General features: G+C 35.2%; 1 protein-coding gene across 1 annotated transcript in view; it reads right to left on the minus strand.

Moving 5' to 3' along the window:
- The window catches only part of GPC5 (glypican 5), a 658,111-nt gene that overhangs the window by 71,338 nt on the left and 563,617 nt on the right, over positions 1-23,156 (minus strand). The gene's annotated exons all lie outside the window — the stretch shown is intronic.

Raw genomic sequence — 23,156 nt, forward strand, 5'->3', positions numbered from 1 at the left:
AACTAAACCAGAAAATGAATTTGAAGAAAGACCTGACTGCTAGAACCTGAATTAAAATGCAAATTTGGTGTTTCCTTTTTAAGTGAACCTCACCTGCCATGCCAATTCATGAAGTGGTAAGGTGGAGTCAGAGCAAAATTATTTTCTCCTCTAGTCAGTCTTTCTGGATCTGCTTCTTCCTCAAATGGAATTGATCACTCTCTTGCTATTTCTCATTCCTGTGCATGTTTATATTAAAGAACTTTTACCACTTAATGGCAAATCACTTTCTTTTGTCTTCTTCTCCATACCTCTAGGGTGGTGATTTTATCTAATTCATAACTGTATTTCTAGCAACTAGGGGTTCACATTTGGTGCTCAATAAATGTTTGTTGAATGAATGATGGGGGAAGTGGGGTAACAGTTTGAGCGTTTGCTAAAACTCATCAGATTGTATGTTTAAGATGTGTGTATTTGATTGCATGTCAATTGTACTTCAACTACAAAGAATAAAATAAAATGTTTGAATTCTCCTTGCAACATGCTTTCAGAATCAGATCACAAACCAATACAAAATTTGAGACATCATCACAAAAGTACAACTTGATAACCCACATTATTCACCATACTCAAAAGTTTATTTTATTATTTTATGAAGCAAAACTCTTCTGCAAATTTGCACCAGTATGGATATTCAAATCATGTGAAAACATGTATCTCAAATTCAAGGAAGATGTCTTAAATGACAAGAGTTTCATTGAAATAAAATTGGAGTTTTCTGTAGTAAGTACTTTGTGGGATTAGGCAAATTTGGTTGTTACTACATTAAAAAACAACATCCCTTTACAGTCAAACTTTGTATAAAACAAACACTCTGATTCACTTTTACAACGTTACTTGTAAGAAAACAAATATAAAAATTGGATATGCAATAAACCAGTGTAAATGAGCAGATAAAATCTCATCTAGTGTTATAAATAGGTCCCATGAAGTATGTAAATACATCTTACAAGTGAAGATCCACCACTTTATTAACAGTTATCTAGTTAACAGATATTAATAACAAAATGCTGTAAAGAATGGCTGGAGTATAAATCCCCACCAATAAACAAAAATTATGCATAAGTGTTCCTTTCCTAATCATCTTAACATTCTTCTATGACACCATTACATGATATTTTAGAGATAAGAAAACATGGAAAGTAGAAAAAAATTAAATATGAAAACTGAAGCATGGTTTCACTGACATCAAACTTGAAATCATGTTAAATACACTGATAAATTCTTGCTATTCTTGGCAAAATAGAATGTATATTAAGAATAAAAAAGACCTTGGAGTCTAGAGTATTATTTGTTTGCTTGTTTGTTTGGAAGAACTTTTCTCCTTAATAAAATATTATGCAACATATCAGTACATGAAAATAAAGTAAAAGTAGTAAAAGTGGGTGACTGTTCATAGCCTTATCTGCTGGCTTATTCTTTCACTTTTAGTAATGCATCTTGAGGGGCAGCTATAGAAAATGGAGACTTCAGGAAAGAAAATGTTTTTTTCACTGACACAGCAAAAATGTCCCATTCCCCAAGAGGGTGTGTCTGTCCCTTGGTCAGAGTTAGTTTTTATAGCAGAGCATATTGCATGGCTATGCTTTAATTGTATATGTTTTATCTAATATTTCTAGATTGTATTAAAACTACCATCATTTACAGGAATGATTATTCACTTTTAAAACTTAATTTTATGAATTGATTTAATGCTCTTAAAATATTTTGCATTGTGGTTTGAGCTTCTCCTTCCTATGTAAATGCGCCATACCTCTTAGTGTTTTTCATGTGTTTCGCACATGAAGTGTCTAAAACTCTATAACTCAATTTCTGGTTTTGTTGTAAACCAAATACTAGCTAATAGCTTAGCACACCTGATTTGACTTGGCATTTTCAAAACTGATTTATTGCACTCTCTGCAAAACCTGTTGGTTCTAATCTTGCAAATGATATAGGTTCTTCTTGCCATGATTATTATTATGCAGCCTATAGGTAGGTTATGCCTTCCCTCAGTTTATATAATTGTGATATATCATCCATTTCCGAGAGAAATCACATCCCCAAAGCCATAGATCTGCCATTTCCTGTTGATGAAAGTGCTATGTATTATCTGAATAGTAGTGTGGTTGCAAAGAGGGACCTATACAATTTCACCCTATTCCAAACCCTGGAGTAATTCCTGAGGAGAAACTGATATATCTTTTATGCTTTGCAGAAGGTCTGTACAATGTCTTAGAACGTAAACACAATTAACATAGAGTTTGTGGTTTGCTTCTACTGTTTATGAATAGCTGCAATGAATGAGCTAAACATGATTGACTTCCTTTTAAAGATTTTTAAAATATGCTGAATAATTAAGTAGGGTTGCTGATAATTTAGGCTATATGGAGACAATGATATAATTTTTCTGCTTTCTTTAATAATTTCCATTCTCAAATTTAATTCATCCTTTAAAATTGACACTGGCAATGTGACATGCATTGTATTAATTACCGGTTGCTTTTTTTTTATCCGATGTGCAGTGACTTCTATTGATTCCCAATAAATCTGTATAGCTCTGCCATCCTGGATAGCTCCTTTCTAGCCATGTGAGCAAGCTACTTGGATACATGTGTTTCTTTTTGTGTGTTATCAAATAACAAGGAAAACTTTGAGAATTCTGTATCTTTTCTCTTCTTGATAAGAACCCAAATTAAGTTACGGTTAAAGAGGTTTTGGAAGAATGCCGACATTTTTTCTCTGAGTTTTCTTTTAGATTGTCAAGTAGCAAAAAAGTAAAGCAGTGGGGAATCAAGTTAAACAAAACCATCATTCTTTATACTGTATATGAGAATAAAGAAATGAAATAATTTTAGTATAAATAAAAATTATTGTAACATTTATTTTAAATTTCAAAGATAGAATGAATTAGATTCAACACAAAAGGCATCTACTATGTTGACAATAATTACATTTTAATCAACAATTCATGTATTTACACTTACATAAAATATATTCGTTCTCTCTTCCTTTACTATTGCAGGCATCTTTGTGTAGGGCTCTGATTCTTATAAAGGGCAATATATGAAAAAAATTGGGGAATGGAAATTAGATCTGAAAAATCACATAAAAATCACTTCTTTCTCTCTCCTTGCTTTCTTTCTTCTTTTCTATCTATTCATCTACCTATATATATATATATATACCTATATATACCTATATATATTCATCTACCTATATATATCCTATATATATTATATACTAAATATATATATTATAATACTAAGAAAATAATAAAATCCAAGATAAATGTAAAAAATTCCTATGTGTAAAGTGGGCAACTTATATGAACTTTACTTAAATAAGTCTTTATAACTTTATGCAAAAGTGAGTCTCACAGCTAAGGAAATGTATTTTATATATGCTTCAGCAGTAAGCAAATTTATAGTTAAGAAGATGTCCATCTAAATATTATTTATAATAATAAAATATGGAAACATCTTAAATATAAATCATGGCTAAATAAATGAAGGTATACCTTTATAAATGAAATTACAGTCATTATACATGCTATTATGCATTGACATGAAAAAACCTCAACCATATGCTATTGAGTGAATAAAGGAGGTTATAAGCAAAAACATATATGGTATATGCCCTTTTATGTAAAATAATATTAGAATATATGTATTCAGAGAGAGATGTCTATACATGTGTCTTTAACTTATAAACAATGGCTGTCTTTGGACAGCTAGATTTGTACTGGTATGTATTTTCTTCTTTATAGCAGAGTAGTAATCGCATTGATGATCTTTCTGCAATGACTTTAAATCTTCTTATAACCCTCCAGATGTGCCTCATTATTGATACTATTTGTGGTCTTCTCACTGAGGCATTTTAAGATGATATAAATATGAACATGTTCTGAAAAGTTATAGCCAAATAATAAGTAATCCTTGAGTTATTACTCCTTAAATCTGAATAGGAAAGGAGTAGAATGCAGTTCTGTAACAAACACAGGTGCCGAAGGTCAAGTGTTCTTACATAAAATATACAGTTTTTTGAGAGGGGAACAAGGAAATCCAAAAGTTCCAAATGAGCAAAAATAAAGAGAGGTAAGGTAATTAGAAAACATGATAGAGCACACAAAATTGCAAAGGTCCAGAGTCAAGGGTTTTCTAACTAAGGTGACAGAAGGCCTGAACATTTGCTCCCATCTCTGTAGTGAAGCAGTAGAATAAAAATCCTAAACACCAACCTAATATAAACTCTGGACTTTGGATGATAATGATGTTTCAATGCAGTTCCATCAGTTGTAACTAGTGTACCGCACGCTGGATGTTGATAGTGAGGGAGGGGTTGAATGTGTGAGGACAAGGGATGTATAGGAACTCTGTGTACTTTCTGCTCAAGTTTGTCGTGAATCTGAAACTGCCCTAAAAATAAAGTTTATTAACAACAAAACTCTAAAGACCCTCTGCTAATTTAGCTGCTAGAACCTACGTAGTTGATGTTCTCTGACCATCCCAGAGGACCCTAACCAAGATTCAGTCCTTCTCCTAATGCCTCACCAGAATGGACAGTCAGTAGACTGGGATGGAGTCAATAAGATTATGTTCAATCACATCTATCATTCTCTCCAATAGAATCTCTGAGCCCGCAGCCCTGCATGCGGGACCAACCTGCTGTTCTGTAGGTATAGGCAAGGAATGAGACAGCTCTACTATGCAATTTTTCTCTTTTTTCTGAGACTAGATATGAAGAGTACAAAATGTGGTAGGTTTAAGACTACAAAGGTTGTTGAGAGCTGCAAGTCCTCGCTATCCGCATTTCAAATCTGTTTAAGGCTGCTCTTATCCTCCAAATAAGCAGTAAAATTCAAATCATTGTGCTAGCATTCTGAATCAATAATAGACAAATTAAATTATAGCTTTCAGCAGACAATGATGAGATACATATCCAGAGACAGAAAGAGCCATTGTACCATCGGGAGAGGCTGTATCATATAGATATTTCAAAATGCATAAGACACATTTGAAATCTACTTCTCAATGCATCACAGAAGAGCAAGAGGCTTGGAGTGAATTCATAAATTCAATTTACAAAGCAGGGGCTGTAATTGCTTATCTGTTGCTTAGTAACAAACTGCCCCCAAATTTAGTGGCTTTAAACAACAACAATTTCACTTGTTCGTGATTTTGCAGGTTAGGAATTCGGGCGTGACTTGGCTGAGTTTGGTGTTCTGGTTCCACATGGCAGCAGAGGAAATCATTCAGTGGCTGCATATTGCTGGTGGTTGTTTTGGGCTAGAAGCTTCAAGAACTCTTTCTTCACATTTCTGTTACTTCATAATGGCCTCTTTCAGTTTGGCTAATTTGAAATGCCTCTCTAACTGGGGTTGGATTTCTTAAACGGAGGGAGTGATCCAAGAAGGGGAAAGTAGAAGCCTTGAATCTCCTGACACCCAGACATCAGTTCTCCTCAATTCACAGAACCAGCCCAGGTTCAAGGAAGGAGGCAAGGGACCTGCCTCTCAGTGGAAGGAATGGGAAAGGATTGATGGTCAAATTTTAATCAATCATAGGAAGAGATCTCAGTAGGGCATTTGGCAAAAGCATTAATTTATAATAGATAATTAAGATTAATCAAATTTGGGACTGCTTTATTAGATTTGAGCTGATTCTTTACCTCCTCATCTGAGTTGGGGATGAGGGTATGAACTCAGTATTTTAGAAATATAAAGTAGCATGTATTATACTGCTATATTTTATATCTTAAAAATTACATAAATTATGGTAATGGAATTAAGAAACAAGCAAGCAAAAATAGCACCCCAAAATTCATGCCTTGGTCATTCAAATTTAATTTTCACAGCATGGGACTACTAACTTTTTTTCAATTAAAAATATTTTTACACAGTTACAGAAAATATATATATATTGGAGGAAAAACATAATTCCATTATATCTGGTACAGAATATTGTTTTTTCCAAACTTACAAATAAAGGTTGGTACTACATATGCTAAAAATAGAAAAAACAACACTACTGTAATAAACAGAATAAAGCTCGCCCTCCTCCCACAGAATTCCACACCCTATTCCCCCAAACCTGTGAGTATGTGACTTTACATGGCAGAAGGAACTTTGCAGCCATGATTAAAGTTAAGGATTTGGGGATTAGAACATTAACTTAAATTATCTATGTGGGTCCAATGTAATCTCATGTGTCTTCATCAGTGAAAAAGAAAAGCAAGAGTATGAGTCAGAGGAGTTGTGATGAATTTGGAACGATGTGCTCAGGAGCCAAGGAATGCAGGCAGCCTCGAGAAGCTGGAAACGGCAGAGCCTATAGAAAGGACACACCTTCAATATCAGCCCCACAAGACCCATTTCAGACTTCTGGCCTCCAGAACTGTAACACCATACATTAAGCCACTACATTTGTAGTATTTGCTACAGCAGCAAAAGGAAACGAATAAACTATCAAAATTTTTAAATGGAACTTAGAATTATTTCTCTTAAATGACAGCTAACCACTAATTAAATCATTTAGAAAAAAATTTAAATTAATTGTACAGTAGTCCATTATATTCATGTTATCCTACTATGACATCTGGGATTCAGAAACCGTGATGTTTAAACAATAAAATTGGCTGAAGTGATGTAAAGTATGCTTTGAAAAAGATGTGTTGAAAATATGCAATTCCTTTCTGGCATATATTATCAAATCAACTTTAAGATTTTGGAAACACAAACACCTGATGATAAGTTAATTATAGTATTTTAACCTATGTATAAATAAATATATTTTATAAAAATAAAATCTGAATAAAATAAATATATTTTATTCTAATCTATGCAGTAGGATGTGGAAGAAATTTCTAATTTATGATTTCAGGGTTCTCTCCCCTTATGAAATTAAACATACAATAGAATATAATAGAATTTATGAAAATTAAAATATAGAATATCCACCTCAGTCATTTAGTTGTCAACTTGTAGTTTGTGAAATGTGTGTGTGTGTCTGTGTGTGTGTGTACTCCCTCTGTTCCCCTACATAACTTAATTGGAGTATACAAGAGGACCTGGGGGAAGAGAGGGACAGGGAAACAAGCATTTCTCTGTAGAACTATAGAATTATTTTACCATTAAAAGAAAAAGCATATGAATTGAATATGTCAGCATTTATTATCTTCATATATGGGAAATCTAAATACATTTTAACACTACAATGAAGGGGAGAAAGAATAGACAAATACGCATAGCCAAGAAATGTGAGATCTAATCAGTTTCTATCATACACTAACTGGCCATCATTGGGTCTATTTCTACATATGATAAAACTGAATGCCTAGTCTGCCCAATGTCATTGGTCTGCCACTGTTCTATATCCCACCTTAATTGATATTGGAGCTCCAATATTATATATTTTCAAGTTATGCTAATGAAAAAGATCACTCTCTTCCTAAAAGGCTTTAGTAGTTCTTTACATTTTACAGAATAAAATCAAGCTCATTAATGAGTCTTTATAAGTTCCTTCCTGCCTTACCTTAATTTAGAATTTACAATTCTCCAAATATTTTTGTTAAGGGTGAAAAACACAGCCTGGAATCATGTTCTTAAATTTCCTCTACTTCTCTAGCCTGGCCCACGTTGTCCACTTCAGCCCAAGACTCTTTGGTAAGATGTTCAGAGGATATTGGTATAAAATGTGAGTGCTCCCCAGACCCCATAAACCTTAACCACTTAGGAAGGTATTTCTGAGGACTTAGAATAAATCTTAAAAAGGTTTGCAATGTGGAAAGGCAGAGATGTGTTTTGTACCACCAATACCAGGAACAGACCCTGGCATATTTTAGGCACAGTACGTATTTATTAAATGAATATTTGTCGAATGAATTAGCATTCATGACATTTTTTTTGGTCAACCACAAAATGCTATGTTCTAAATAGCGTTCAGTTCAGAACTTTTTGGTGTAATAGGGAATCAAGGAGTATATTTTGTTGTTTTGTTATTAGACTAGTTAAAATATTTAAACTTTTGATATCTCAAGGAATTTTCTTTGGCATTATGGAAAATTTACTAATCAAGAACATTGTCTTACCAATCAAACTGAAATATGGCTTATGCAATCCTGTCTACATATATTAATCTGAAGATAAAGTTTACATCTTGAATTTTGTTATAAATGTTTAAATTACTATTTATGAACCTTACAATTTTAAGAATATAAACCCTTTAATAATCAATTACCACATCCAATTAGTCCACAATCTTTAAAATATACAATTGGGACTAGAGCTCATTTCACATCTCAAAATACAAAGTCGCTTAATTCAGAACTCCATCTGTGCCTCGGTCTCCAGAGTCTGACAGACAGTCTCCAAATTGTCTTCTGAGTTTTCATCAAAACAAGACACCAGTTTGGAATCTATTTTAACATTACTTGCAATATACGGGGATACACACTGCATCTGCTTTGATTTTTCTCTAATGAAAGTTCCTAGCTATTCTGTTGCAGAAAGGATGTAAGTATTCCCTAGAAATATTGCTATTATTTAGAGTGCAACAATAGAGAAAATCGAAGCCCCAGACTTATATTTCCTATTCATAAAATTGTAATTGGCCTTTTTATGTCTATGCTACCCTTGAGACAGGAAATTAACTTTATGTACATGAACATATATAGGATACCCATAAAAGTTAGAATAGTTCAAATTCTCATCCTCCGAAAAGAATTAGAAATAAAATCAAAGCATATTTTTTTTTAATCTTGGGGATTTTGTATAGTTTAATGTTACCTCTTGAGATGATATTAAATTTCAGTTATTATAAATAACTGGCAAAGGAAGAACTATGGTGTAATCTTTCCAATAGCTTTGTAAATAGAGAACAAATCCCCACAAAATGTACATTTCACTTGTAGGACAAAGTCAACTCCTTGCAGATATCAAATGTTTATACTCTCCTTTGTCATAGTGGCTACAAGTACAAGCCTTGTTACAGCTCACTGGTTCAAAGTCTGGTTTTATTACTCCGTATAACTTAGGCTATGACTTGGCCTTGCTAACATACTGTAAGCCTCATCTTACTCCTATCAACAGGGATAAAAATGCCTGCATCAGAAATTTTGAAGGGGTGAGGACTAAGTAAATTAATATATATAAGATACTGAGCATGATTTCTGATTCACAGTAAATGCTCAATAAATGGTTGCCAAGATAAAGGGCAACCAGACAGGATGGATGTAATTTCACCTCATAAAAAGGTGATGGTTCCAGAGATAGAAAGCCACCTTACCATTTGCCAGAGCCAAAAAAAAGCAAGTATATAACTTTGCTAAAAGAACCAAAATTAAGTCTTGGTCCTGTGTCTCTATTTTTTGTGTTTTTAGTGCACACAGTCAGGATTTATTCAGCACTTGAATGAGAATACGTACACACTCAAACTAATTTATTGCTTTTAAGGTATCATGCTGTCTTCATTCCTCCCTCAATAAGTGAAATCTAAACCTTAAAGAAAATTCCCTGAAGCAATGAAAACATATCAAAGTAATATGCAAATTCTTTACTGATATAGACCAAAGTATAGCAATGTATTTTGTACATATTTCCAGATATTTGGTATAAGGTTTTTTTTTTTTTTACAAATAAGATGACAACAATCTGATTAACATCTAAGGAAACAAAAAGAAAGAGGGAACAATAAAGGAACCAAATAAGGAAGAAGAAAGAAAGAACAAAAGAGACAGAGAGAAAGAAAAAGGAAGGAAGGAAGGGAGGGAAGGAGGGAGGGAGGAGGGGAGGGGAGGAAAGGAGAAAGAAAGGAAAGGAAAGGAGAAGAGAAGAAGAGAGGAGAAGAGAGGAGAGGAAAGGAGAGGAAAGGGAGGAGAAATTTTGTGCACAAAGGTAAATTTTCTGAGTTGAAATTCTTACTGCAAAGAAGAGCCCTTCTTGCCTTCGCTCAGCGCCCTGATGGGCCAGATCATTTGTATTCTGAGCCCTCTACCGATTAGAAGAAACAAATTAGAGGTGAGTGGCAGAGACACTGACTACAGCAAGAAGTGAGCTCTGACATCAGTTGGGGAGACTAGGCCAGTATTAATCCTCTGTGACCAACCTGCTGAAGAAGCCTGACACCCAACATTAGACAGACAGACAGGCGTGCACACACACACACACACACACCCCTTAATTGCATCTTCCACCATCCCTGAATTAAAACTTTATTCAGTAAGCCTCATTTTGAAATGTTCCGAGTGGACTCTTTGAGATGACCATGGTTTTCCTGCTCATTCTTAATAGAACCTCCTATAGTTATTTGAGTACCAGTTTAAATTTAAGTACAGTTTAAATTTAAATTCAGAAGCCAAAAAGTCCTGCCCAAGATACTAATAACAAAACATACATAATTTACTGTTAAATTTGTTTTCCCACTTTAAACCTACTTTAATCTGGAAACTTAGAGGACAAGTATTTGGGGGGGGGGGCGGGTGTATATTATCCTTCTCAGGACACCTGAGGTTTCCTACAGGACCCATCTCTCCTAAAGTTCCCTTGATTCAGATAGAGGTACCTGAGTTTATTCGGGATAGTCCTTTGCAACTTCTTGCTCATCTCTGAGAATCTCATGACTTACCACCTGCTTCTTTCTGCTGAGATTTCTTTGCCCTACAGGCAACCACATTGGACATGACCCAAAATAAACCTGCTTGGTTTTCTCTCCCATGCATTCCATGACAGGCCTGTGGGAAACACTTACGTATCTCCAACACCAATAGATTCCAGGAGCGCAGGCCAATTTCAATAGGCCTGTCACTTAAACATAAGTCTGAGCCTGGATCAGATCTAGTTTACGTTCTGTTTTACTGTTCCTAAGAATGCGTCTGGCACAAGCCCTCAGCGTCTCTTCAACCTTAGGGAATGTATTTCAAAATTGGCTGTTTCCCTCTTAATTGTCACTAGGCTTGGGGCCAAGAATGGAACTTCCACCTCTACATCAAAGAAGGAATAGAACAGATGCACTAGCTCGCTTAAAAGAGCACTGTTAGAAATCTTCTTTTTCCACATCTCCCTTGTCATGTCTGTCTGGAGAGTGGTCTTAGAGTTGTGGACAGACTGTTCTTCACTCACTTTTTTTGTTAATTTGTATAGAGTGGGGCTCTCAATCTTTTGTCTTTCCTTTACTTTGTCAGCCCGATGCCAATCAAGGCTGAAGTACAAAGATTCCCATTCTAATGATTTGTTTCACCTCATTAGCCTAAAGGTCTGAAGCCACTAATGTAGAAGCATACGTCTTTCCACATCTCAGTAATCTGGGTGGAACCACAATAAAGAACCACAATGCAGCAGAGCCAAGCTGTTTGAAATGTGGACTCCAGACCAGCAGCCTGGGCATCACCTGAGACCTGGGTAGAAAGGCAGAATCTCATCTGCACCTCCAACAAATGCAGAATCAGAATCCGCATTCTAGCAAGTTCCCTTGGAGACTCACATGCATGTTAAAGTTCAAGAAGCACTGAGAGGATTATTCATAATGATAGTTTTAAATCCCAAGTGGGCTCCTGCTCCGTAAAAAATTAATATCTTCCAAAATGTTTTCCATAAAAATGAATTCTATAACCAAATGTACTTTAAAATATGAAGTTAAATAAAGCTAAACAAATTTCCATTCTGTGGGACTGCTTGGAGCCCACCTGAGCACTGTCATAATCCTAGAGAAAAATGGCATATGAAGTATTTCTCCAAGATATTTGACCGTGAAGCCATGTTTTCTTTGGGTGATCTGTTAATATTTCTTAGAACACTGGAGTTTGTATAACACAGTTTGGAAAAAGGTGTCTTAATTTATGAAGAAATGGTCAAATTATATCTCATAAACTCTTTTTAAAACATTAGGAAACATGTCTGTTTGAGGTTTAAAATTCAACATTGCAAAAATTATTACTGTGAAATACCTAGTTCTCTGAATATTGAATTGGAAAATAGGTGCTGTTTGCTTCTGCCTTCCCACTGCTCTCTCCAGGCCTATTACACTCATTCTGGCTGCTGGAGTCCAGGACTTGGCACTGAATTCAACACATTTGGAATGCTCAGACTCAAGATTTCTCCCTCCTCTTGCCCCTTATCAAAATAAGAGTCTTCATTATATTCCTCCTAAAATAGAGATACCACCATAAAAACAATTTGTTAAAGCCATCCTCTGATAAGTAATATCTGAAGTTGCCTGAATACGTTATTCCTCTTGGCTTGTTTTTAAATAGAGAAGATCTAGGCTTTAAATTGCCTTGTCCCAATAAAAAAGAATGACACTTGTTGTTACAATTCAAATATGTTGTACCTAAAACAATCTCTGTAACTATACGCCCATAAATACAGACAGCTAGAATTAAGAAGAACCACGTACTAAGGAAATCGCCAAACTTGGAAAAATGGGAACATTAGTACATGCTCCTATTTCCTTTTATAATCATAGTTTCATCATGCTCCTTTCTCAGTTATTTCTTTATTTATATGCCTTTGAAAATATTTTCTGTAATTTTGCACGGCCCAGGAAGGCAAGTTTTACAGTCATGAAGAGTTTCATAGCCAGCTTTCTCTCCTTTCCACATAGACCTTATCATGGACAATTTGTATAAAATATGCAAGCTACTACTGAACTTGTTTTCAAATTATTCCAGATATAATATTTTCTGGCTAAAAAAGTATCATTTTTAGTCCCTTTATTCTCTTCACTTCTATCATAAAAATAAAGCCTGGCTGATGTTTTTATACATTTTTTGATCATAACAAAATATAGTTAAGATGTTAATCTAGTTTCATCTAGCACCTGAAATTGTAATTATTCTATCATTTTAAATAGCTTCAGAGTCAATTAATGGCTAAAACATTACAAAACTTTATTTTATATAATATTAATAATCTGATTCATTTTGGACTATCTCCCCCACCCAGCATTTCACAAAGGGACCATTAATCATCATTATGGTTATTTCTTCAAGAAAACAACTAAGCAGAATTGAGAATATACAAAGTGGCTCAGTGGTACATAAACACTGTAATTCCTGCTTCCCTGTGGCTTTTTATTTGGAGCTCAGATTTTAAAGTGATGCTTGTTTGTTCTCTCCACATCTATATTTATTCATCAAATACCAATTTAATGTGTATTAATTTATTATGTGTTCCAGACTTTGGGGACTCAAAAATAGTTTAAAAAAATACATTATAAGGTCAGGAAGTGATAAGCATTGAGGGGAAAAATAAAGCCACTTAAACAGGAAATGATTTGGGCAGGGGAGCAAGAAGACCATGAAAAAAGATAGAAAAAATTTTAAAATATATATAAAAATATAGATATATTTGATCAGCTACATATTAGGTATATAATTATTAACAGATTATCCCAATTATAATCTGTCAATTCAGGTGAAAATTAATGCTCCGTTTTGGCTGTTCCTGAAATGATTATTGATGAGGCACTCCTCCATGAATTTTCTGTGGCCCATATTTTTCAGACTATACCAAAACTTTTCTCTAAATTTGCTGAAAATCTGCACAGCTATTTTAACTTTACATGATAAGAGTGAGAGAAAAAAGAAATTTATCTTAGTCATGTAGAAAGGAATCTATTCCAAATGAACTGTGTTTCAATTAAATGTCTTGACTATGCTAACGATTGTAATGGTGTTTTGTTTTCTTTTTTAAAAAAATTTAAAGACCCAGAAATGCATGGTGGGTTTTCTGTCATTTATTTTGTCAATATTAGGACCAAACTGTTGGTCAACTTAACAATGAAATGGAGAAAAAAAACTTATTATGAGCTATTTGATATTATAGAGGAAATATATTTGATTAACTGCATTTAAAATTTTGTATCACTTATTCAGGCAATTGGAAAATAAAATTTTTAAAAAGTCAATACTAAAAAGGTCATAAAATATTGTTGAAAGAATCAGAAAAGTCAGTGTACAGAACATAAACTCTGCCAAGTAGAAATGAATACCATGTGTTTTCAAAATTTATACAAAATACTTTAGCAATGGATTCACTGGCCTTCTGGACAGATGCTCCTGTAGACTTAATTCAAGCATGTGAGAAGCCTCTTTGCCCTCTTGGCTGACTTTTAATATTCTCATACTGAAACTGTCTTCCAATCTGTTTTGTTTTTGTTTTAATTCCTCTGGCGTGTTTGATGGGATGTATCAAAAGATTTCTATAAACAGCCAAGATTTTATCACAGTTTAGTCAAATCTCTATTTTGAATACATAGTTAATATAATCAAATATCATGTTTATAACATAATGTAATAATATCTTATTTATAAAAATATACATAATATATAATACAGTAATATATAATGATATAATGGAATATAAGTCATCTGGTTATATACACTACTAATAAAATATTATTATATGTCATATATAATTCGACAACAGCCCTGTCAGATGTATTATTATTATTATTGCAATTACATTTATGAGGAAAATAAGGCTGAATCTTGATTACTTGGTTCTACGTCTTCAGTTTTGTAGTATAATGTTATCCGTCACCTAAGGTCTTTATTATATACAGCTGTGTTTCTGGGATATAAATTTAATTATTGTATTTCAATTAGTGATTAATAAGAAAATATTATTTCTCATATTCGCTATGAAAAATGAAAGCAGAAGGAAAAGAGTAATACCATTTTTAAAAATTTGTTTTAAAATCCCTTTGTGAGCTTACAGATAGACAGATTTAGATATACATCACTTGGCTTTGATCTCTAGGTGTTTAATGTACATAATTGTATCTCTTTAATTTTACATATTTTCAATGTGTGGTAAAGAGCCACATATTAGACTCCTTTCATGCCCAGCTTTGTTTCAAGTCAAATGCCATCACAGGCTCCCTTGTAACATATCATCACATTTCCAATAAAAAGTTGACTGAGTTAGGACATTTGACTTCCAGCCTTATTACTGTCAATAATTGGCTTCAGTCAAATCATTTCTGTCAAATCCCTTAAACTTTCTATATTTCAGTTTCCTGCCCTCCCCAAATAACTTAGATTAGTAAATTCTATTATAGTTTTAAAATTCTGTGATTTAAAATTTTATCTTGAGCATTTACTATGTACTACTAGAACACTGTGTTAACTATTAAGGAAAAAGCTTTTTTTAAAAAATTGATCAAATACCTCGTTCATTAATGTTTGTTGAACAAATGTTAACAACTGGAACTAAAACTGCTAGTTAAAATACAGGTTAAAAGGCTTAAAACATATCTACTGCAGAATAATATCTGTATATCTGACACAAGCCCTTTATTGACATTGTGGCTTTATAAAGGTTAGAAGTAATTGCAATAATAATGATAATATAAGTCATCACATTATGTATCATGATATGTGGAAGACACAAGGCTTTCCTGATGATGGTAGCAAATAGGGGGAAAAATATATATATATATATATGGAGTAAAAGAAAGTCAAAAAGAATGAGAAAACATGCAATAGAGGAAGAAATCTGCCTTTAAGATTCTAGGTGCATTTTAATGATCAGTAACCATTTCCCTGATGATGGTCTATGCATGCTATCCTAATGAGAATTCAGGTCTGAGACAATTTAATTAGTGCTGCTTTTGTGATGTATTCTGCGATAAAAGAAGAAAATGTTTAGGGATTATCTAAACTAATTTTGCTGTAACTACATAGTTGTTAGCATGGGTTTGTTTCCTTTCTCTTCATGCTGGGTTCATAGCAAATCAGGGTCCCTAAATGGAAGGAAGAAAGAAAAAGAAAAAAGGAAATAAGGAAGAAAAAAGGAAATAATGTATCACGGTGGGTCCTTGTTTAAAAATGGAATTCCCTTTGCTCTAGGGAGGTAAATGTAAAATCACTTAACTCCATTGTATTTAATGAGACAAGAATAGACCTCATAAGTGCCTTTAAAAATTATTCCTCATTGTTTCACAAAATCATCAGTGATTTTAAAACATTAAATGGGCATCATAAGGGCATTTAAGAAAATCCGTGCAAAAATACAAACACAGGCTTATTAAAATGACAGCAGTCTGCTTGCTGTTATTTGCTTCTCAGAGGTAAGACATATATGTATTTTTTCCCTCCTTTTCAATGATATGAGATTCTGTCTAACTCCATTAACTCTATGGTTTATTTACAAGTACTTGAGGAGCAAAAGAATGTCTTTATATTTGAAGGATTTTCTAATAAAATGCAAAACTGTGTGACTAATCAGCAGAATAAGTTGGAAGGCCTCTCTTTATTTAAATAAAATGATAACTTTTTTTTGTGGGGGAATGAAGTAAAATTAAAATGAATTTCCTGCAAGGAAATCAGTATTTACTTGGAAAATGAACTGACTAGAAACATGAGGTCGTTTGTTTTCCTTTGGTCAAATAATCTCAGCTTTGCCTTCAAGACTGCCCAGAATTGTAAGAGACCATATAGTATCCAACTGAAACTCCCAACATCCTTCTTAGTTCCCAAAATCTAATATAGGGAAGCAAATAAACATTCAATGTAAGGGCTTTGGATGGCAGGCCTTACTTGGAGAATACAAAACAGACTGACTTATTCATTTTCAACAACAGTTCATTCCTGAACTTGTAGTAAATAGATTGATGACATCTTTTTTGGAAGAGCACAATGGTATAAAGAAGACTAGATTCTAAGAAAAATTCAGGAAGATTAGTCATATAGTGTTATATGCGTAAATAAGTAGTTGGGAATTATTTTCCTTGAAAGATCAACCCCATTTCTTGAGAGATTGGTGAAATTTAAAACTGAATATTCATACCCTTTATAATGAGGCAAATCATGATTTTTCTCACGTGTATCCCTCATCTCTGCAGTAAGACTACACTTTGAATCCTTGTAACATTATTTCTTCTTTTTTTTTTTTAATTTTATTTTATTTTTGGCTGTGTTGGGTCTTCGTTTCTGTGCGAGGGCTTTCTCTAGTTGCGGCAAGCGGGGGCCATGCTTCATCGCGGTGCGCGGGCCTCTCACTGTCGTGGCCTGTCTTGTTGCGGAGCACAGGCTCCAGACGCGCAGGCTCAGCAGTTGTGGCTCACGGGCCTAGTTGCTCTGCGGCATGTGGGATCTTCCCAGACCAGGGCTCGAACCCGTGTCCCCTGCATTGGCAGGCAGACTCTCAACCACTGCGCCACCAGGGAAGCCCCACTATTTCTTCTAAGGCCCAAATATAACCTACCTCCACGAAGCCTTCTTTAATTCCCCCAGACACCTCATTTCTTGTATATCACTTCCTGCTCCCCACCCCAAACTCTATTCCTCTCAACAACACATCTTCTCTGTGGCATTAATTATAAATCCTCCTCATTTCTCATTCTTAAAGTAATTTGGATCTTAAGTGACATAAAAGTGGTCCATATATTGTAGATACTCCGCAGCTGTTTGAATGATGACATTGGTGGCTCATGGTGATGACGGGGGTGATCATGTCGTGATCGTGATGGTAGTGCCAGTGGTGCTGATGGCAGTGTGACAGTCATCGTCTCCCAATCCAGTTTCTCTCAGGTCTACAAAATGCCTCAGGTAAATTTTAGGAAGAAAGTTGCTCCCTTCTCCTTACTGCTCCCTAGCCTTTTCCTTTGGTAGAAGGGATCTGATTGGTGAAATGGTAAGAGTCTGATATCTATTTGCTCATGTTCTTCAACTGGGAAGGTTAATGGCCTAAACCTACATGCTCATGTGTTGTTTCTCTTTCTAGCTACCACTCTTGGATCGCTGTTTTGGAAATTGCCTGCCTGTGAGCATTATAATTTCTTCTCCCCAATCTTTCATTTTCCATACAATAAACCAAAGATAACAGACTACACTTTGTGCAGTGAAGTTTTCAGTTATTCAGCAGCTCTATTAGTGATATTTTTGTACAAATTCTACGGAAGGAAAAAGAAAAAGGAAGAAGATGTTTTTTGAAGTCCAAGCTATATTTTTTAATCCAGTTTTTCACCTATAATAAAGCAAATGATTTCTTCTCATTTGAACTCCTGTTCTATATTCCCAAATAGGTTCAGAAACATGAGGGAAAGAAATGGGTGGGTTAATTAACCAAATAAAATACTGTGAGTGATGGTAGTGATCATGATAAAATTATTCTCACTAGCCCTTTCAAATTGGGCAAGCCCAGAGTTTTAATTTTCTGTCAGAAGCTGACATCTTCAAAGAAGATTTTCTTTATAAAGCTCTCCCAGGAAGATGCTAGGATTTAACACAGCAAGATTTTGGTGAATTATGTAGACAAAGTCTTTGTCATGGTCAGATTTTTTTAGTGTATTTAATCACCTTACGATATTTGAAGTTACATTAAAAGCCAAAATCATAACTTGGAGTTTAACACTCTCAACATCCATCCTAACAACCTTGTAGCTCACAGGGGCTGGAAAGCAAAAACTATACTTCCCAGTATCCCTTGTTGCTAGCGATTCAGATATAATTTAGGTTTCACCAATCAGATATCCCTGTGGAAGATCTCCATTCAGAACTGAATCACATGACAAACTAAAGACACTCTTTTGCTTGGAGGGAACAGCTAACCAGAATCCAGATTAAGCAGTTTCCTGACTAGGTTTTGAGACATCAGCTGTCACAGCAGCTTCTGATTCTGTAGTTTGTCAATATGTAGAGGCAAGATTCTACATTCTACCCAGCGGGAGGCTCTTCCCAGAATCTCAGCCTAGGGTTTTGTTTTTGTAACTCTGCTAATTAATCTGTGATATAGTTTTAACCTTAAAAAAAAAAAGAAAAGAAAAACAGGCTATTATGCATGTAGTCAAGAACCTTGGCTAATACTAATACATCAGTAAAATAATTCAGGATGGGAATGACAAGTTAAGGTAAAGAATAGATTAAAAAATAGAAATTTAGCTTGCACAGGAAATATTGTATAGAACTAAGAAAACTACGCCCAGAGACATGGGAAAGTTGAAGCCAAAGGGGATTAAACTAAACACAGCTGCCAACTCTCCGAAGTTCAAGCCAAAGGGGCCACATTATGTTATGCACTGAGAATTACCATTGCAGCTAAATTCAGGTTTTAAGCACATGACCTTTGGCAACCACCTGTTTGTTCTCTGTACCTCTAACTCTTTCTGTGCTGTTGTTTGTTCTTTTGTTTTGTTTTTTAGATTCCACATAACAAGTGAAATCATGCAGTATTTGTCTTTTTCTCTATGACTTATTTCACTTAGCATAATACCCTCTAGGTCCATCCATGTTGTCACAAATGGCAAGATTTCATTCTTTTTTTACGGGTGAGGAATATTCCATTGTATGTATACCGCATCTTGCTTACCCATTCGTATTGATGGTCATTTATTTAGGTTGCTTCCATATCTTGGCTATTGTAAATAATGCTTCAATGAACATAGGAGTGCATGTATCTTTTCTAATTAGTGTTTTCATTTTCTTCAAATAAATAGCCAGGAGTGGAATTGCTGGGTCATATGGTAGTTCTATTTTTAATTTTTTCAGGAATCGCCTTACTGTTTTCCATAGTGACTGCACCAATTTACATTCCCACCAAGAGTGTACAAGTGTTCCCTTTTCTCCACATCCTTGCCAAAGCTTCTTATTTATGTTCTTTTTGATAATAACCATTTTGACAGGTGTGAGGTGATATCTCATTGTGGTTTTGATTTGCATTTCCCTGATGATTAGTGATGTTGAGCATATTTTCATGTGCCTGTTGGCCATCTGTATGTCTTCTTTGGAAAAATATATATTGATATCTTCTGCCTATTTTTTAATTGTTTTTTTAAAATGTTGAGTTATATGTTTTTGTATATTTTTATATTAACTCCTAATCAGATATATCATCTGCAAATATCTTCTCCCATTTGGTAGATGGTCTCTTCAATTTGTTGATAGTTTTCTTCACTACCCAAAAGGTTTTTAATTTGATGTAGGCCTATTTGTTTTATTTTTGCTTTTGTTTCCCTTGCCTGAGGAGATAGATACAGAAAAATATTGCCAAGACCAATGTCAAAAGAGCTTACTGCCTATGTTTTCTTCTAGAAGTTTTATGGTCTCAGGTCTTACATTTAAGTCTTTATTTTGAATTTATTTTTGTGCATGGTGTGAGAAAGTAGTTCAGTTTGATTCTTTTGCATGTAGCTGTCCAGTTTACACAACACCATTTATTGAAGAGGTTGTCTTTTCCCCATTGTATATTCTTGCCTCCTTTGTTGTAAATTAAATGCCCATATAATTGTGAGTCCATTTCTGGGCTCTCTATTTTGTTCCATTGATCTACATGTCTGTTTCTGTGCCAGTACCATACTGGTTTTAATGACTGTAGCTTTGTAGTATAGTTTGATATCAGGGAGCTTTATTCTGCTTTCTCAAGGTCATTTTGGCTACTTGGGGCCTTTTGTATTTCCATACAAATTTTAGAATAATTGTTCTAGTTCTGTGAAGAATGCCATTGGCATTTTGATAAGGATTTGCTCCATTGGTTCTTTCAATAATTTTTGTTTCTTTATTGATATTCTGTATTCAATGAAACATTGTTATCATACATTCCTTTAATTCTTTAAGCATGGTTCTTTTAGTTCTTTGAACATATTTTGGATGTGTTTATAATAGCCCTTTTGATATCTTTGTTGGCTAAGTCCACCAAGTGGGTCCCTTAAAAGGCACCTTTTATCATCAGCTTTTATTCTTATGTATGGGTCACACTTTGCTGTTTATTTTCATGTTCTCTCTCTCTCTCTCTCTCTCTCTCTCTCTATATATATATATATATATAATTTCTTTTTTTTTTAATTACACATTTTAAATAATATATTGTAGCAAACATGTTTACTCTTCCTCCTCACCACAGGGTTTCTCGTTGTTGTCTGCTTAGTCATTTGTTTGATTAATGGTTTGGCTGAGCTAATTCTGCAAAGTCTATTTTCCCAGCAGTGTGTAGCCTCTCAGATGTGTTCCTACTCATATGTTTTTCCATTTGTTTGTATCTTTTAGCCAGTGATTTAAGGGTCACCCCTGACTTATAAGCCACATATGGGTGAAAGGTTGGGCTTAAGCCCCTTCACTCTTTGAAGGACAGATGTCTTGGAGGCTGCTCTCATAGTTCAGAGCATTCACATTTTTTAGCCCTTCTTTCAGTCAAGGCCCAATAGCTAACAGCTTGATGATTCCCTTTCTTGATCACCTTTAAGGTCAAGGATAGGCAGTTAAAAGGCTTCACCTGGCAAGCCTCATGGAGGAACGCTGACCTCCCTGCACCAGATTTGGTGCACAGCTAGTGCAGGACAGTCTTGAAGGGGAGTTGTCATCAAGGACTCAGGACCCCTGGCCAGAATGCTCTTATGTATCTCTGCATTCCCAGCATAGATGGCTCCTTTTGGAGGACTCTTCATGGGGTGCCTTTCCCCAGGGTCTCTGCCCAGATCTCTTTTTCAGAAAAAGGAGGGGGAAAACTTGAAGACATTTTGCTCCACTGTGGTTCAGCTCTCAGTACTTTTCCAATCCCACCCACCCCCCTCTCCCTGCCCTCCTAACCCAGATTCATAAAATGGCAGGAGATTTTTGTTTGAAGCTTGCTCAGCAATGAGATTATTCCCCCATTTGTACTGATACATCTATCCCTTGTCCAGTGCCATTCTATGGAGAAAAATAGAACATTCTGGGAGCTGGCAACTTCTTTCTAATCTCTTGCTTATTATCCCAACAAGTGAATAAAGTCTCATCATTACTTTCTTCTTGACTTGTCCTAATCAATAACTCCAACACCTGGAAGCTCAGCTCATGACGTCTCATGAGTGGATGAGATGTCATGAGTGGATCATGAGTGGATACAGCCTTGGGCATGCACACAGTTTTCCAGAGTTTGCCAGAGATGAGTGTGATTTTATTTTTAAGCTTGGTTTCTTAGGACCCTTGGGTGAGAGTTGTTTATTGTTCAGTCAGTATTTTGACAGAGGTTGTATTTAAGCCCTGAGTGCCAGTGTGGCTTCTGCCCTGTGTTGATGGGTCTGCATGAGGCTTGGGAAATGCTTAAAGTCTGCCTCACACCCTGTTCTTATTCCTCTTGGGTTGGTGCAGCCCAGCTCATGCTCACAGCCCTCTTGAACCCCAGAGTTAACTGTGATCCCAAGAGGATTCTTCTGGTTTTCTGCCATTTTGCTTGTACTATTGGAGCTAAAGGTCTCACCTTAATTGTTCTCTACCAACATCTCAATTGTTTTCAAAAACACCCTTAGACAAAGAATTCTCCATGCTATCTTCCAAATAAAATTAGTGGCCTCAGACAGAGCTAGGGAACAGAATGTGGTTTAAATGTCACTGTTATGGGCTGAACTGTGTCCCCCCCCAATTCATATCTTGAAGTCCTAACACCCAGTACCTGAGAATGTGACTGTATTTGGAGATAGGGCCATTAAACAGGTGATTAAGATGAAATGAGGTCATCTGGGGCAGGGGAGGGTGGGTTGATCCAATATGACTGGTGCCCTTAGAAGAAGATTAGGACATCATCAGCATGTGAGTTCACAGAAGAATGACCATGTGCAGGACACAGAAAGAAGGTGGCCATTTGCAAACCAAGGAGACAGACCTCAGAAATGACCAAACCTGCCAACACCTAGGTCTTGAACTTCTAGCCTCCATATCTGTGAGAAAATAAATATCTATTGTTTAAGCCCCCCAGTCTGTGGTATTTTGTTATGGCAGCTCTAGCAAACCAATGCAGGCATCAATACTGGCTACACCTATGGAAATCTAGTAGAGTTTTCTGAATTAATATATCTGTACTTGTTTATGGCCTTAGGACACTTTGCAGAAATTATAAATGACTGACGATTCTTTTATTATTATTTTATAATTTTCAATAGTTACACTGTTGTTACACTCAGGAGAGGAATTGGTGTATCCTCATTCCACGACCCAGAAGCCCTCCTGCTTCCTCTGCTCTCTTCCATCTTCCATTTTTCATTCTCTACTGATAATTCCCACTGGCACATAAACATGCTGTTACTTTCCCTATCTTAAAAAACAAAGCAAAACAAAAGGCTTAAAACAACAACAACAACAAAAACCATGTCCTGATCCATTTCCTTTACCAGCTTCCATCCAGTTTCTTACTCCCTTTTTTGGCAAAAATCCTCAGGCAGATGGACCAG

The sequence above is a fragment of the Balaenoptera acutorostrata genome, chromosome 18 (assembly GCF_949987535.1).
Source record: "Balaenoptera acutorostrata chromosome 18, mBalAcu1.1, whole genome shotgun sequence".
Taxonomy (NCBI): Eukaryota; Metazoa; Chordata; class Mammalia; order Artiodactyla; family Balaenopteridae; genus Balaenoptera; species Balaenoptera acutorostrata.